Raw genomic sequence first — 17285 nt, forward strand, 5'->3', positions numbered from 1 at the left:
CATTTTACCACGCACCCTTGGAGATGCTCTAATATGCACAAGAAATTGGTTGTTTGGGTATAAAGATAATAACTTGTGTATTATTTTAGTTGATATATTCTACATATTGTTTGTTGTTTATATTAATATTTTTTTTCATTTAGAGTTAATTGGTTTTTGTTATCAATTTTAGAGAAACCCAATGGGATAGTGGAGGAGACAGAATAACCTTCCATAATTATTGATATGGGTCTTCAAAGTGTATCTTCTCATTTTTCAAATTATATAAAAGATTGATTGATGGCATATGGTGATTGTATGGGTAAGCTGATTTGAAACTTGCGATTTATTATTTTAAATTGTCTGTTGTTTTGGCTTTTACTTTATTTTAAGGTTCTATAAATTGCTTCGATTGATTGTAATTTCATTTTATGAAAATTTTTTGGACAAATCATACAAGTAGAATCAAACAAATTCCAGTTTAGTCAATTAAATATGTCCAAAATTCAATCTGAATTAGAGTTCGGATATGTAAATATTTCGTGAAACGTCGATGTTGTCTGACCCGAAACTAACTTGAAATTGATTTTTTACCAACCCTAAATATGTGTGCTTCAGATCACACGATCCATTTATACTTATGAAGATTTGAAAAGAATAACATTTCCACTTCTCTCTGAACCTAAGCCCATAGTGGGCCAGTGAGAGTCTGTTGACCATTATTGGGTTGAATTGCCGAAGATCCGCTTGAACCAAGATATATTAAAGGCCCAATTGTTTAGTACATATGAAGAAGTGCGCTACCAACTCTACGTACACCAAATATCATGCAAGCACCATTCCTGCGCCGCTCAAAACACGAACAACGATCACCTCATCAACTTCCACACCCATTGAAATTATCTCCACGAAACACTGTAATCCTCCCATGGCACAACCATTCCTCACATGCCCCATCAATTATTGCTGTCCATGTGACCACATACTTTTGCGGACATTAAACGAATTACAAAAGCCGAAATCAAAGAATTCCCCACAAAACAGACAGTGTCCCAACCAAACTTCACAGTGTGTTTTGAAAATGCGTTGAGAAGCAATGGGAATGTGTGTTTGTCCGGGAAGACACCACCATCTTGGCGCATCCTTGCACAGCAAACAAGGGACACCGCTATAAAATCTTAGTCTTCAAATTTTGGATATAAAGTATGGAGGTGAGATTTTTTAAGGATCAGAACTTGAGGGATTAAATATAAATTAATGAAAATATAAAACAAACCTAAAATAGGAAAACCTTTTTCTCTTTCCTCTCTCTCCCTCACTACAAGAAATTCAGGTTTCCGTGACAAGCTATGTGTGACAAGCAAAAAAATTGTCACCAAAAGGGATGTTTTTGTGACCAAAAATTTTTGTTGTCAGTACTCATAATTTTATTTAGTGACAATAATATTGTGTCGTCACTAGATAAAACCATTCAGTGACCTCGTTTTTCTTAATTGTAACAAAATGTTGTAACTGAAATAAAAAATAAATTTTTGACAAAAGTTAAAGACAAATTATATGTGACAACAAGAAAATTTGTCACTAATGGTCTATTTTTTAGACTAATTTTAAATATTATAACTAAAGGTCTTAGCAAAAATTCTCTAAAATTTATAGCGCGAAATGCTAGCGCCAATTTATTCCCCTTTAGTTACAATGAAAATTTTATCATGACATTAAAATATTAGTGCTTGTTCCTTTAAGAGAGAGGAAGATCGAGTTATTGAAAAGAAGATCTGGATCTGTAAAGACATAGAGAGAGCAAATAGAGTAGAAGATCTGGATCTTATTTCCATTGAATTATAAACGCCACACTTTGCAGTATAAAAGGAAACGCACTGGAAGTTACAAAACATAAGCTGGAGTCTTGCGGGCACAAGAGGATGAGCAATATAGTCAAAGCCCTTTGAGCGTTCAGATTGTTGATTTGATATTAAGTGTATTTGTGAAACATAAATATGTATTTATAATTCATTTTTTGGTTTTGGGTTATTCCTTTCATTGAGTTGGAATTGGGTTTCTCCCACTATTTGGGTTGGTTTTGGATTGTTCTGAAATTCTTGTCTTGGTGTTGGAGATGGGTTCTACATCTTGTTTGGGTTTTAAACAACTTAACAAAAGGCTTAAATAAAGTAATAAGAGGCTTAAACAATATAATAAGAGGGTGAAATAATGTACTAAGAGGCTGAAACAACGTAATAAGAGGCTGAATAATGTGTTTTATATTCTTTTGTAGTTCCACTTTTAATTACATTGTTCATATTATTATAATGTTCATAATTACATTGCTCCGCATCACATAATATATGATATATTCATCTATTCTTTTTGCAGTGAAAATACAGGTAGTAGATATAGTCGATTTGAAGAAGGGGTGGACGATGTGGGAATTACAGAGCAACATGTAGAGTTTGTTGAATCTAATTTGCCGACGAATGGGATTTTGTTTGAATGTGTAGATGACATGTTCGAATATTACAAGTCATATGGACGTAATTATAAACATAGACGGCGTAATTATAAACACCCCCAACGTAATAGCATTCGAATTTAATGTATTTGTGATCAATACTTATATATTTGACTGTTGAAAATTATTTTATTTTTAGAAGTCCCACTATTATGCAATATCTGGGTATTGTAAAATAAAACAATTGTTTGTCACTTTTTAATTGCCATTGTTTATTTTGTCTACGAGTATGTTTCTCGACATTCTAATAAGATAGAGGCACAATGCAAAATCTGATAGTTAATGTGTAATTATAAACACCCCAACGTAATTAACAAACTTAAATTTCACAATAAACTGAAATTAACAAACTGGAATTTCATAATTAACAAACTGAAATTTCGTAATAGCATTCGATAATAACTTAATTATAAATAACCCATACGTAATTATAAACATAGAAAGCGTAATTACTAACAAGACTTGTAGCGTAATTACTAACAAGACTTCTTGCGTAATAGCCCTCGTTACTAAAAAATGTATTTACCGAGTCTTTACACGTAATAAATTAGTCAATAACGTAATTATACATCACTAAAATATAATAAGACATTTTATAAATCAATAATGTAATTATACATCACTTGAAAACTTCTTCTATATCTTCTCTTAAAATTAAGACTCCTAATTAGGGATATTATCCCTAATATATTTAGCCCATACGGATTGGCATGACTCTTATGCTCTCTTTGTTTTTATTTTAATTTCGACGAAGAGGAACTGTCTCGGATTTGTCTATCACTTTCACTGCTCTAGTTTTTACCATCCTGAGAAAAACAAATATATAATAAAATTGTTAGAATGTGTAATGATAATTCGAATGCTTGCAATCTCTGTTTATTTATGCACACACAATATCATTTTAATGATTTTCCCATAAGTGTAATAAAGGGTAGCAAATATGTAATGATAATATTCAGATATAATGTCAAAAAATGAATGAAACACTATTAAATTGAAGATTTCACCAATTATTCTGCAACGAAACTCTCAAAAAATATTCTTTCTACCTACTTTTGTTAAACCAAATCATTTATAAAGACTTACACGTTCTAGGATTTGCTGGACTTTCTTATGGAGTACGATTCGAGGAAGAAAGCGTCGGAATCTCGCGCCGTCTTTGACAATCTCACGTCGTTGTTGACAAACTCATAGAGTCATCACCGATCTCCAATAATCCTCCTCCATAGGTGGAAAAAAGAAATGAAAGGAAGAGCTTGAGGGGAGAGAGGGAGAGAGAGTAGAGAGAGGAGGTAATGATTCCTCTTTTTTCTTTTGCTTTACTTTTGTTTTTGAATTCAAATTTGATTTTGTCAGAGAAAGAGATTGATAGCTTAATTTTGCACTTTTACCGAGGTATTTTTTTTAAAAAGATTGCCATGTCATTAGCACATGTGGCTTGCCACATGTGTTATGTACACTTATGTACATATATTCTATGTACAACTAGCGGGACCATTTTTTATGTGATTCACCTAAGAAAAGGATTACATCCACGGATTATCGAATGGCACTACACTCAAACACAAAAGCAACATATGCAACTATAACAAAATACAAGCTTCTTATTCAATTAGAGCTATAGGGAAACTACGGTAATAAGACAATGATACCCTCATATCCGTATGAAACAAAAGTAAAATTAAGAACATGCTTCACAATCACAACACTCTTTCCCTTGACGAAGGTTAATCCTCACAACTTATTCCACTGATTTCACAACAAATTAGTATCGGAGCTTGAGTTTAGCTTGGGTGGGTTCTTTGTCCGTAAAATTTGTGAATCTTTGCTAGTGCATATTAAGTGTTTGTTGAAAGTCTTGAGAGATGGCTACTTCTACTTCTAGAATGGAAATTGAGAAGTTTGAAGGTTCAAATGATTTTGGTTTATGAAAATTGAAGATGTAGGCTTATTTGAGTAATCTTGGCCTTGATGAGGCACTTGATGGTGAGTCAAAATTGCCGGATACTATGACTGATGAGAAGAAAAAGGAGGTGCTCAAATGAGCATATAATACCTTGTTTCTCATGCTTAGTGACAAAGTGCTAAGGGAGGTTGCTAAAGCGAAGTCAGTAGTTGAAGTTTGGCTAAAACTGGAGACTCTTTACATGAAGAAGAATCTGTCAAACAGTCTGTATCCCAAAACGAAGTTCTCTACATTTAAGTTGGCTGAAAGTAGAGATTTGTGGACTCATATTGTTTACTTCAATAAGTTGTGCTTGGACTTGGAGAATATTGAGGTTAAATATGAGGACGAGGATAAGGCATTGGTATTGTTACATTTATTGCCTAATTCCTATGAGACTTTTGTGGATATCCTGAAACATGGTAGGGATACGATATCTCTAGAGGATGTCTGTAATATCCTGATCTAATTTTACACTATTCATAGTATTTTATCGTGGTGGTTGAGGTGGAGGGAACCTCTGTGTTGGTGAACCGCTATTTGAAGAGAATAAAAATTAAATTAATATAAAAATCTGGAAATATTTTTCATAAGTGGAGGATTTTAAAAGAAAATTTTAGACGCAAGAATCACTCAAATCGGATTTAAATTGGATTTATTATGTTTTTTTTTAGTTAGTTGGATTTTTACATTTGGTGAGTGGCATTTTCGTAAAATTTCAGGGACTACAGTGAAGTTTTAAGTAAATAAGTTAAATACCCAGATTTCTCACTATTTACAAATACACCCTCTTCCTCACAACTCTTCTCTCTCCCGTACACCTTTCTCTCTCCTGGTGATTTTCCGATTCCGGTGACGATGATGGCTGTGGTTGGTACCAAAAGAAGCGTATTGACGAGACGAGTGTAACCCAACTTGAATCACGTCGATCGGAGCTATGGTTAGGGAGATATCGGAGTTTGAAGTTCCGGTCACCTTGAATTTCTTTTGGTCGATCCGGTCGATTCCGGCGACGGTTTGACTTCTTTCAGGTACCTATGAGTTCATCTCATCGAGATCTTCGATTTGATATAAGATTTGACATGTTTGGATGGCCGGATCTCCGGCGGTAGTGTTGATTGGGTTTCAGCTGAGTTGACCGAGTCAGGCCGAGTTGACTCGGTTGACTGGTCTGTTGACCGGTCTGACCCGGTTTGACCAGTTTTGCACTGTTTGACCCGGTTCGATACTGTTTGACCCAGTTCGATACTGTTTGACCGTATTTTAATTGTATTTTCGTATGTCGTGTTTTTCGGTGTAGACGGTAATCTCAGTTGAGATTTGAAGCGGGTTGACTTTCGGAGTCAGGGGTTGATGGGGACGTTTGCGTGGTATTTGCTTTCCGATTTCCAGGTAGGGGTTTCGTTTCTCTTGTATGTGACTTTAGAGTTCCGGTTTTACGGACTCTGGTGATATTATGGTTTTGTCGGTTTCCGGGGGTGGAAATACGACCTGTTTGCATGTTGATTTATATTCCCTGTTATATATATCATTGTTGGTATGTTTTCGGAGAGTGAGGTGATTGGAGGTGTTGGATGTGGATGTGGATTGTGGGCCCATATAGGCGCCCAAATGATCGGATATGGATTTCTGATGGATGATATATATACATATACAGACCGGATATATACCGGTGGACCGTCTGAGATGGGGTGCATCACAGGGGACGCCCTCTGGTGTAGGCTATGCTATCGGGATACCCGATCCTCATCCAGTTTCGGTGTGGACCTGGACTGGGAGACACCCTACGGGGATTAGGGTGGGTCCAGGGGTGTGATGGATTCTTGGAGATTGACGTGGTGGTTACAGTGTTGGATAGCCTTATCGGCTACCATTTCACTTGATTGGATTGGTGTATGGATTTCTGGAGACCAGTGTGGGTGGTTCCAGTGTTGTTTAGCCTTATTGGCTATTGTGTTATTTGGTTGACTTACTGATGGATGTATATTTACTGTATTGCATACTATGCATTACATTTCTAGATTTATTACTATTATTTATGGATATTGGCGTTTCCTCTCTACGCCCTACTGAGCTTTGTGGCTCACCCCTCTTCTTTATTCCCTTTCAGGTGAGTTGGATGTAGGTGATGGCGGTCGGCAGCGGGATGCGTGAGCTGGTGTGTAGCCTTGGGCTGACTCTTTAGTGGGTGTGAGAACTTATTGTATTGTATTTGTAGATACTATACGGTTTGGTATCGGGTAGATATATTTTATTATTCCGCTGTTGTATATGTACATAGGTGGATGTACTTTGTGGATATTATGGTAGTTTTTATTATTATTATGATTATGTCTGTTGGGTTTATTTGTAGATTTGGGATCTGGTTGGGATCTGGTTCGGGGGATGGGGTGTCCCCTGCCGGTCACGTTCCTGTGGTATAGGTATACTTCGGTATATCTTAGGAGAGAGGGGCGTGACAATGTCGTTGGAACCTTGAAAGCAACAACGGAAGAGTGAAATGAATGAGCAATCTAGTGATAGTTTGATTATCAGAGGAAGGTCTAGTACTAAATAATCAAAAGGGAAGCCAAAGGAGAGGTCAAAGTCTAGAGGTAGTAGGAAGATAAAATGTTTCTACTGAAGAGAAAGAAGGAAGCCAAGGAACCTAAAGATAATGGTGATGCAGCTATAGTTCGACATGAGGAGGACTATATGAGTTCTAATGTCCTAGTTGTTACAACAAAAAACACAGATAAACTATGGGTAATGGACTTAGGATGTTCATTCCATATGACACCTAACCAAGGTTGGTTTGAAAGCTACAGGCAGATTGATGGTGGTCAAGTATTGCTTGGCAATAACAAACATTGAAAGGTGGTCGGTATTGGCTTGATGAGAATCAAGATGGATTATGGGATTGAAAGAATTCTATCAGATGTCAAGCATGTACCTCAACTCAAAAGGAACATGGTTTCACTCAGGATACTTGATCGACGGGTGATAAAGAGGATAATGAAGGTTGAAAAGGGGTCATAAGCTGTTATGAAGGGAATACTAGACAACAGTCTTTATGTTCTTCAGGGAAGCATTGTAATAGGTGTTGCAGCAATGGCGACTGAAGCTAAATGTTCTCCAACGACCTTGTGGCGTAGAAGACTGGGTCATGTGAGTGAAAGGGGACTGCAGGAGTTAGAAAAACAGGGGTTGCTATGTGGAGAAACGCTTGGAAGTATAGAGTTTTGTGAGAATTGTGTGTTAGGGAAGGCTACACGGGTGAAGTTTGGTACGTCAACGAACGTCACTAAAGAGACATTGAGTTACATTCACTCAGATTTTGGGGCCGAACTCAGCATAAGACTCTAGGTGGTGGATAATATTTCATTTCTTTCATTGACGATTGTTCTTGAAAAGTTTAGGTCCATATCTTGAAAAACAAGATTGATGCTTTTGCGAAGTTCAAAGACTAAAAGAAGACATTAGAGGTTCAGACTGAGAAGAAAGTTGAAAAGCTGAGAACTAATAATGGGTTTGAGTTTCTTAGTGAGGAGTTCAATCAGTTTTGCAGAAATTAGGGGATGGTGAGACATAAAATTATGCGACACAATCCATAACAGAATAGCCTGGCAAAAAGGATGAATCGTACTCTTTTGAAAATGGTGAAATGTATGTAGTTGAGTGGGAAAGTTCCCAAGAAATTTTGGGGAGAAGTTAACACAACTGCTTACCTTGTTAATAAGTGTTCCTCGGCGGCTATTAATTTCAAGACTCCAGAAGATATGTGGACCGAACATATGCCAAGTTATGAAAACTTGAAGATGTTTGGATGTGTGGCCTTTGCACATCTAAAATAGGGCAAGCTTGATGCAAGGACCAAGAAATGTATGCTCGTGGGATATCCAAAGGGTGTCAAAAGTTATAAGCTTTGGTTTGAGGATGGTAATACGTCGAAATGTTTTATTAGTAGAGATGTTATCTTACGAGAGACCGACTACTACATCGTAAAGGGTGATCAAGTGGAGTCTAAAGATAGTGTAATGGAAACACATGCTAGTGAGAGGGCTGAAATTGGGGTGGAGCCTATTGCATTGAGTAGTACACAAAGGGACGATGAAGACATGACTATTGATACAGGCCACTTAGAGGATGAGCAAGAGGACAATCCATATATTAATCTTGGCTCATACCAATTGGCAAGAGACAGAGCTAGAAGGACTACGGCGGCACCAGTTAGGTATGGATTTGTGAATCTAGTATCTTTTGCGTTGCTTATAGCGGAAGAGATGGAGAAATCTGAACCTAAGGGGTATGTAGAGGCAATGAGGTCAAAAGATGGTAAGCTTTGGAAACAAGCTATGGAAGAGGAGATAGATTTGCTTGATAGAAATCACACTTGGACATTTGTCGACAATCCTGAAAATCAGAAGATTGTTGGTTGCAAATGGATATTCAAACTGAAAGAAGGCATTGTAGGGACAGAAAAGCCAAGGTACAAGGCACGACTTGTTTCTAGGGGTTTCACACAACGAGAGGGAATTGATTATAATGAGGTATACTCGCCAATAGTGAACACACATCCATTCGAGTGTTGCTTGCTCTAGTGACTCAGCATGATATGGAGCTCGAATAAATGGATGTGAAAATAGATTTCCTTCATGGAAACCTTAAGGAGAGGACTCTAATGGCTAAGCCAGAGGGGTACGTGAAGAAAGGGGCATGAGGAGAAAGTTTGTTTGCTGAGAAAGTCATTGTATAGGCTAAAGCAGTTGCCTAGGTAGTGGTACCTTAGGTTTGATGAGTTTATGCTGAAGAACAAGTTTGTGAGGTGCAACTATGACAGTTGCATATATGTAAAGTGAATAAACGAAAGCTTAAGAGTTTTCTTGTTGTTATATGTTGACGATATGCTGATAGCATCGAAGAGCATGAAGAAAATTCAGAAGCATAAAGTGCAGCTGAGTAGGGAATTTGATATGAAGGATTTGGGGGCATCCAAGAAGATTTTAGGGCTGGAAATTGTTAGAGACAGAAAGCGAGGTAAGTTGTTTGTGTCTCAGTGCAATTATCTCTGGAGAATCGTTGATAAATTTTGTATGTCAGAATGGAAATTGGTTCAAACACCACTTCCAAGTCATTTCAAATTTTCAAAAGAGCAGTCTCCTAAAATTGAATTTGAAAAGGAGAGAATGTTGAATATATCGTATGCTAGCACTGTGGGGAGTCTCATTTATTTTATGGTTTGTACAAGGTCAGATTTAGCCTACGCGGCTACTCTTGTGAGTAGGTTTATGTCAAATACAGGGGAAGAGCATTGGGAAGCTGTGAAGTGGATATTTAGGTATTTGAAAGGCACTTCTAGCTATGGCTTGTCCTATAAGCGGATTACAAATGATGGTAGTAAACTGGTTGGTTATGTTGATTATGATCAAGTAAGGGGATTTGGACAAGAATAGGTCCTTAACTGGGTACATCTTTATTTTGTTTGGGTGCACGGTGAGTTGGAAAGCACAGTTGCATTCGGTGATTGAACTGTCTTCGACTGAGGCCAAGTATAGTAGCCATTATATAAGTTATCTGGTTGAAATGGATGGTCGGTGAGTTGGGGATTGAGCAGAGCAAGGTGGGGGTATTTTGTGATAATCAAAGTTGTTTACATTTGGCCATCAACCCTATGTTCCATGAGCATTCGAAACATATTAAACTGAGGTTCCATTTCATACGATAAATAATTTTTGAAGGAGAGATATCTTTAGAGAAGGTACACACAGGTATTGTGTTTGGACTTGATTAATGTTACCACAATTTTCGACTAGTATTGGAGGTAGTTGGATGTATCGGCTAGTGATGGAGGTAGTCGGTAGTGGAATCTGCTAGCTAATGATGGAAGTAGTTAGTGGAAGTAGTTATTGTTGGACCTATGGTCCTATATGTCTAATTTTGATGATATTAAATCATTTATAAATGATAATGAAACATTAAAGCAATATTTGATTTATATGAATTGAATTTAAATGACTATATGTAGTAACCGGTTTTCGTCCGGCCAAAAATAATACAAAAATTCAAAAGCCCGTTTTTGTACCCACATGCCTATAAAACTCATTTCTTTGGCCCATGAACACACAAATATTCATAATCCATTTCTTTGATCCATAAGCCCACAAATTCCCAAAATTTTGGTCCAGCCCACTAATGAATCATAACTCTAGAAAATATTTAGGAATAAAAGAAAACAAAAAAACATAAAAATAAAATAAAATAAAGTTAGGAAAAAAAAAGACAATGATAGGAGAGGGAGGTGGTGTGAAAAATAAAAGTCAAAAGGGACAAAAAAAGAGGGAAGAAAATCGTGGGAGGACAAAAGAAAAAGAAAGAAAAGACAAAAGAGGAGACGGTGAAAAAAAAATGAAAAAGAAAGAAAAGAAGAAAAGGTGGGAGAGAAAGTGGGGAACCAATAGAGAAAGGTGCGGCACAAATTGAGAAAAAAAGAAAGAAAAAAGGAACAAATAAGAAGACTTTCGGTGATGTTTGAAAAAAAGACAAATAAGAGAAGACTATGTTTTGGTGGAGGGAGGGGTGTCGCACACTAGTAGAGAAAAGGAGAAGAAAAAGAATAAAAAGGGGAGAAGGGAGCAAACCGTGAGGAGGAGAAACCAAGAGAGAAGAAAAAGGAAAATAGAAGAAGAAGGAGAGAGTCTTTCGTCACTCAAGGAAAACTTTGAAAAGGGAGATTTTCTATTGCTCTAAGAAGGTAATATCTTATATACACTCTGGTTCTTAGGATTCCATTTTCTTGGTTCTGTTTTTATTGCGGATTCATTTGTTGAGTTTCTTCGGGTTCTTGGCCTCTGTTTCCATTTCATGTTTGTCATGTTTTGTTCTATGTTGACGAAGGACTGAGATCTTGCCCATATTTGAGACTCCTCCTCCTGTATGTATGTATGTGGTTTCTGTATATTTTGTATACTGAATTGGTTCACTGTATTCGTGCCCTTGCATTTTATATAGGCATATGTTGGTTTCTGTATGCATATATATGTTATATGCGTTTATATCCATTCATATGTGATGTGTGTATATATATATATATGGCATGTGTATTTGTGTGTGTATGTGCGTACAGTATCTGTATATGTGTATACTGTGGTGTATATCTATGTGTTTGGTCTACAGTGTATATATATATGTTGTGTGTGTGTGGGTATGTGCGTACAGTAGGTGTGTGTATATTTGTGTGCAGATGGTGTGTATATATATATGTATATATATATGTATACAGTGTTGTGTATATATATATTGTGAGCATGTATATGTGTATTATATGGTGAGTGTGTGCATGCGTGCATACAGCGTGTGTGTATATATATATAGATTGTATATGTGTGTGTATATATATATAGATTGTATATGTGTTCGTATATGTATATATTCTAGTTTGTATATTTGTATATATGTGTTTATGTATGCATATTTATAATGTATATGGACTTAATTTGATTTGAGTTTTTATGACGTTGGATCCCATTTGACCATTCTTGTGTTTGTGTTTGTGTTTGTTGGGCTTGGATCGGGCTTGTGACCGCTTGGGCCGGAGGGCAACTTAGAGGATTTGGGCCGGATTTGAGCAATGGGTCCCGTGGGCAACATCCCAATTGTTGTATAATATTTTATATTTGTCTTGTGTACATAATTGTAAAGAGTAATCCTTGTAATAGGATAAAAATAGTGGATGTAAAATAGAAATACATACATAAATATGTTAGGGTGCTAGTAGCATATAGATATTAGGAATTGATTTTGTGAATGAAGTTTGCATTAGAATGCATGCTTAGGACTTTGATTTCTTACATTATGCCATGATGCCTTAGACGTATGCTAGGATTATTTGAATGTCATGAAAATAAATGCAACGCGTTAGTCATTGGATTAATCCAAGCCGTCTCACATTAATAAAACACATCAAGATTAAATTATGGAATCCTTATGTTTTGATTAAATACCAAAGAGCCTTCAAGATATTGGGGTTCCATTGGCATTCATTGAAAACATTTGGATTTCGTGGATCCGGAAAGCAAATGTGTTTTTAGGGATTAGGAGAATTTATTTACGGATTCAACGGTGGGTTTAAAGATATTTGGCCCATTCAATGAGCCATAAATCGATTCTTTCTTTTCTCATGAAAAACATAATTGTGAGTAAGGCTTGAATTGAACATTATTCTTTGATTGTGGGCCTTTTTGGTACATCAACCAAGTCCCCAAAAAATCCTTTTTCCCCAAATATCCAAACCCACTCCAAGTGGTACCTTATCCAACCTTTGGCCAAGCCGGGAATGGCCCCAATGATCCCGTGCAACCCCTTTTTTCAAATATCCAAACCCACTCCAAGTGGTGTTTTCTCCAATCCTTGGCCAAGCCGGGAATGGCCCCAATGATCCCGTGCACCTTGTTCTCCAAACCACTCCAAGTGGATTTTTCATTTACATCCCAATAAAACCCATCAAAATGGGATTTTCAAAAACAAATTAGAGCCAAATAGGAAAACATTCAAAGGTAACCGTTTTCGGGAGTTGTGGGGTGCCTAACACCTTCCCCATGCTCAATAGACCCCCTTGCCCATTTTTCTCGTAGACCAGAACGGATGTCCAATTGCATCCTAAAAATCAATTGGTGGCGACTTCATTGTTTTTCAAGCCGGTTGCTTCAGCTGGCGACTTCACTGGGGACTGGTTGTTATACCAAAGGGGTCGGGCCTTGTTGTCTCGGTGTTTTCCTATTTAGTTGATTTGTTTATTTTGTTGTACATGTTTTTTCAACATCTTGAGGAATCTAATGTGTTTGTTCATGATTGTAGATAAAGTAACAGGTTTTTGGTTTCATAAAAATTTGGGTGTTGGTTGAGGATATGGTATGATTCCCCCGCACACACATCACTATTCACATGCACACAAATGGCCCATAAAAACCGGGTCCTACTAGTGATTAGTGAGGGTTGATCTTTGCTTTTGATGGATTTTGTCCTCACGTAAGCAAGGAAAGACATCCTCCTGGATTGACGTCCCTTCAAGATATTGGGGGATGGGTTCCACTTCCAGATATGGGGTGTGAACTAACCTGATCCAGTGGCCTCTCGCGTAGCCGCGTTATAGTTAGATATGCCACCCAAATGCACATTACATAACCCTAGATCCGGTTCGAGACCTTCAGAAATTGGTAGGAACCTGATTTTGCTAGGAACAATGGGGGATTCTCCTATCCTTAACTCTATTTATTTCCTGTACATTTATATATCATGTACATTCATCACTTATTTACGTACTCATATGTACTTGATGCATCAGTTAGATTACACTTGTATATACACATTTAGTAAACCACACATGTTCATATCCATACATATCCACATAGACGTGCACACTTGTCATTAGTTCATATATGTTCATATATACTTATACATTTGTTAATTATCCATACATGTCCATATATACTTGCATGAGTGTTAATTACCCATACATGTTCATACACATCTTATACTTAGCCTTTTAATACTCCCATACATTCACTAGACACATTCTTTGCATTTTGATAAACTAATAAGTTCATAGTCATGCATGAGAAACAGAGAGAAGAAACAGAAAAAATGAGCAAAAAAAAAAAAAAAAAAACAAAAAGAAAAGAAAAAAATTCACTCATATCATCGCCATCCTTATTACACAAGATTACAGTTGTGAATTGCTAAAACAATGAAAAATGAGCAGCAAAAAATACTGGGGCAGTTTTTGAGGAAATTGACTCTTAATTTTCTTGTTGATCGAGTTGGAATGGATCATTCTTTGTCTGATTCTAAGGAGGTTCATGTTTTGGCTATCGATGAAAACCTTGTTGATAGAACGGTCATTGAAAGGTTGCTCAAGATTACTTCCTGTAAAGTGACTGCAGTGGATGGTGGAATAAGAGTACTTCAGTTTCTGGGATTACACGAGGAGAATAATTGTTCTGTTGGGTTTGATAGTTTGAAGATGGATTTGATTATCACCGACTACTGTATTCCTGGAATGACAAGATACAAGTTGTTGAAGAAAATCAAGGGATCGTCTGCCTTGAGAGAGATTCCAGTGGTAATCATGTCATCTCAGAACGTAGTGACTCGATCAACAGATGCTTGGGAGAAGAAGCAAAGGATTTTATTGTAAAGCCAGTGAAGTTGTCAGATGTGAAGCGCTTGAAAGGTTACATGACCAGAGACGGAAACCAAGAGAGATGCATCAACAACAAGAGAAAGCTTTCGGAGACTTGTGATCTATGTTCATCATCACCGTCACCGTCATCCTCCACTCTTAGCTCTCCACCCCCATAGCTGTCAGATTCTCCGTCACTACCATCATCACCATTAGAGCCGTGTTCTCTACCACTGTTGGAATCTCCTATCAGACGGTTTAAAAGATCCTACTTGGATTAGGTCTTGACCGTCCGTTATGTACCCTGTCTCATTGTGCAAATATTCATAATTTCTCGGGGAGTGCGAAAGTTTTTTTATTATTATTCTATTTTATTTTTATTTTTAGTTGAGTGTGTCAGTTTTGTTTTTTATTATTATCTATTTGAAGAAAAAAAAAAGAAAGAAAGAAAAAAGTTTGTCCTCAAGCGGGAAATAAACAGTTGAGTGTGATAGTTTTGTTTTTTATTATCTAGTTGAAAAAAAAAAAAAAAAAGAAGGAAGAAAAAAAGTTGTCCTCAAGCGGGGAAAATAACAGTGGAAGGTGACAGTAAAGTAAATACTGATGTGACAGGCACCGCGAATGTCTTCGCATATGCAGAGCCATCTTCGTCTTCATCTCCATCTCAATCATTTCTGGCAAAAGCGTGTTTTCTCTCTGAGCCATCTTCATCTCCGTCTCCATCTTCATCTCCATTAGTTGTGGTAAAAGTGTGTTTTCTCTCACAAAGATCAAGAGCTATGCCGAGACGCTCACGCACCATCGCCTCAAGATTGCAATCCAGGCTTGCGTTGTTCAACGAAGCTGAAATTATTCCGGAGTGTAGAATTGATGAAACGGTACAGCGAGAAGCAATCAACAAATGGGCGATACGCTGCTTGAGGGAGCATTCCTTGCTGTTTTTAGTAGATCCAGATCCAGAAAATGACTTACTGGTGTATCCTCAGATTGTTCGCTCCTTCTATCACACTCTCATCGAGCTACCACGAAGTGAGCGGACTAGGAATCAACTGGTTTATCAGGTCATTCTAGCTGGTGTGAAAGTTCAATTCACGACAGCAGATCTGTGTCGCTGCTTGGGATATCCACCAGTAGATGATAAGCCCATTGGATCTCAACAACCGATCTGTGCGTCAAAGCAGAAAATTGTTGATGATATGTGTGGAGGAAAAAAGAATAGGCTCAGCAACGCTACACGCCGTGCTTACTTGCCTTCGAAGATGTGGTTGCTGGATGATGCTGTCAGGAAAAATCTGTGCCCTATTGGTCATGAGCAAGAACGACGAGAAAAATTCTTGTCAGTCTTATACTCTATGTATAAAGGGCAGTGGTTTGATATTGGGAAGATCTATCTGGCCACGATCTTCAAAGCCAAGGATTTTGTCGAGACGAAGCCAACAAAGACGGGGAAGTTATTTTTCCCACGGTTTATCACAAGGTTGCTTTTGTTCAAAAGCATTCGACCTCCTCGGCCTCAAGCATCTTTGGGATATCAGGTCACCATGCTAGAAAGAAGGACATGGCGTTAGAGCATCAACCATTTGAAAACAACTTCTGCTGGAAAGAAGCAGACTCAAGAAGGTCCCTCAGCATCACCACCTGGAGATTCCTCATCAGTAATTGCAGCATCTCCACAATCAGATCGCATGCGTGCAGTGATAGCCCGACTAGAGATGGGGCTACAAACACTAGAAGATGGACAACACAGGTTGGAGCACATGTTGGTAGCAGTCATGGATATGATACGGAAGTGAAAACATAGCAATCCAACAGTCAGAAATTTTGGGGAGTTATGTGAGCAGTTTGAGGAATTCCATGTTGCTATTATGGGGAATGATCAAAACTTTGTTGTTAAGCCTTGCCATGTCCTTCAGGTTTTAAGCTCAACAACTGGACCAGTTTTGAATTGCCAGTCTCTATCAACGGCCTTCAAGAGTAATATCCATGTGCACTATGATCTGTGACCCAGCTCATGGCCACTGATTGGGTTTTTGTAATGAGCATGTCTTTACTTTATCTTTTGATGAATTCGCATAGTAAGGCCTTTGCATGTTCTCATGTTTCTGATGATTCTGATATGCTTATCATACACAAAAATCGTTGCTCATAATTCTCACGTCTATTCACTTCATTTCATCTATCACTCCCAAAATTCAAAATTTCACACATTCCATTTTAACAGGATTGAAATTGATGATAATGAAGAAGATGAACCTAATGAACCAGATTTTGGGGCACCCATTAACAATGTTGAATCTGACTCCGACACTGAGGATGAATTTGAGATATCACCGGAAATTTTGAGACAAGTTAACCAAGAAGAGAAGATAATTCAGCCACACAAAGAAATAACTAAGGTTGTTCACTTGGGAACTGAAGATCAGAAAAAAGAGGCTAGGATCGGTGCAGCCTTTGAAGGAGAAGATATGAAAAGATTGATAGGTTTGCTACATGAATATCAGGATGTTTTTGCATGGTCATATCAGGATATGCCAGGACTTGATACAAACATAGTGGTCCATAAATTGCCATTAAAACCAGATTGTCTGCCAGTGAAGCAAAAGTTGAGAAGATTGAAGCCGGAGATACTTTTGAAGAATAGAGATGAAGTAAAAAAGCAGTTTGATGCAGGATTCCTCGCTGTGCAAAATACCCCG

The 17285-nt window shown here is 37.5% G+C and overlaps 1 long non-coding RNA gene across 1 annotated transcript; it reads right to left on the bottom strand.

Moving 5' to 3' along the window:
- Window positions 1-3062: 3062 nt before the first annotated feature.
- LOC120011758 lies at window positions 3063-3793 on the bottom strand. The gene is made up of 2 exons (XR_005471114.1): window positions 3575-3793; window positions 3063-3294 (listed from the first exon to the last, which is right to left on the bottom strand). It is a non-coding gene; the product is annotated as an uncharacterized LOC120011758 (long non-coding RNA).
- Window positions 3794-17285: the final 13492 nt, after the last annotated feature.

The sequence above is a fragment of the Tripterygium wilfordii genome, chromosome 13, assembly GCF_013401445.1.
Source record: "Tripterygium wilfordii isolate XIE 37 chromosome 13, ASM1340144v1, whole genome shotgun sequence".
In the NCBI taxonomy this organism is placed as follows: Eukaryota; Viridiplantae; Streptophyta; class Magnoliopsida; order Celastrales; family Celastraceae; genus Tripterygium; species Tripterygium wilfordii.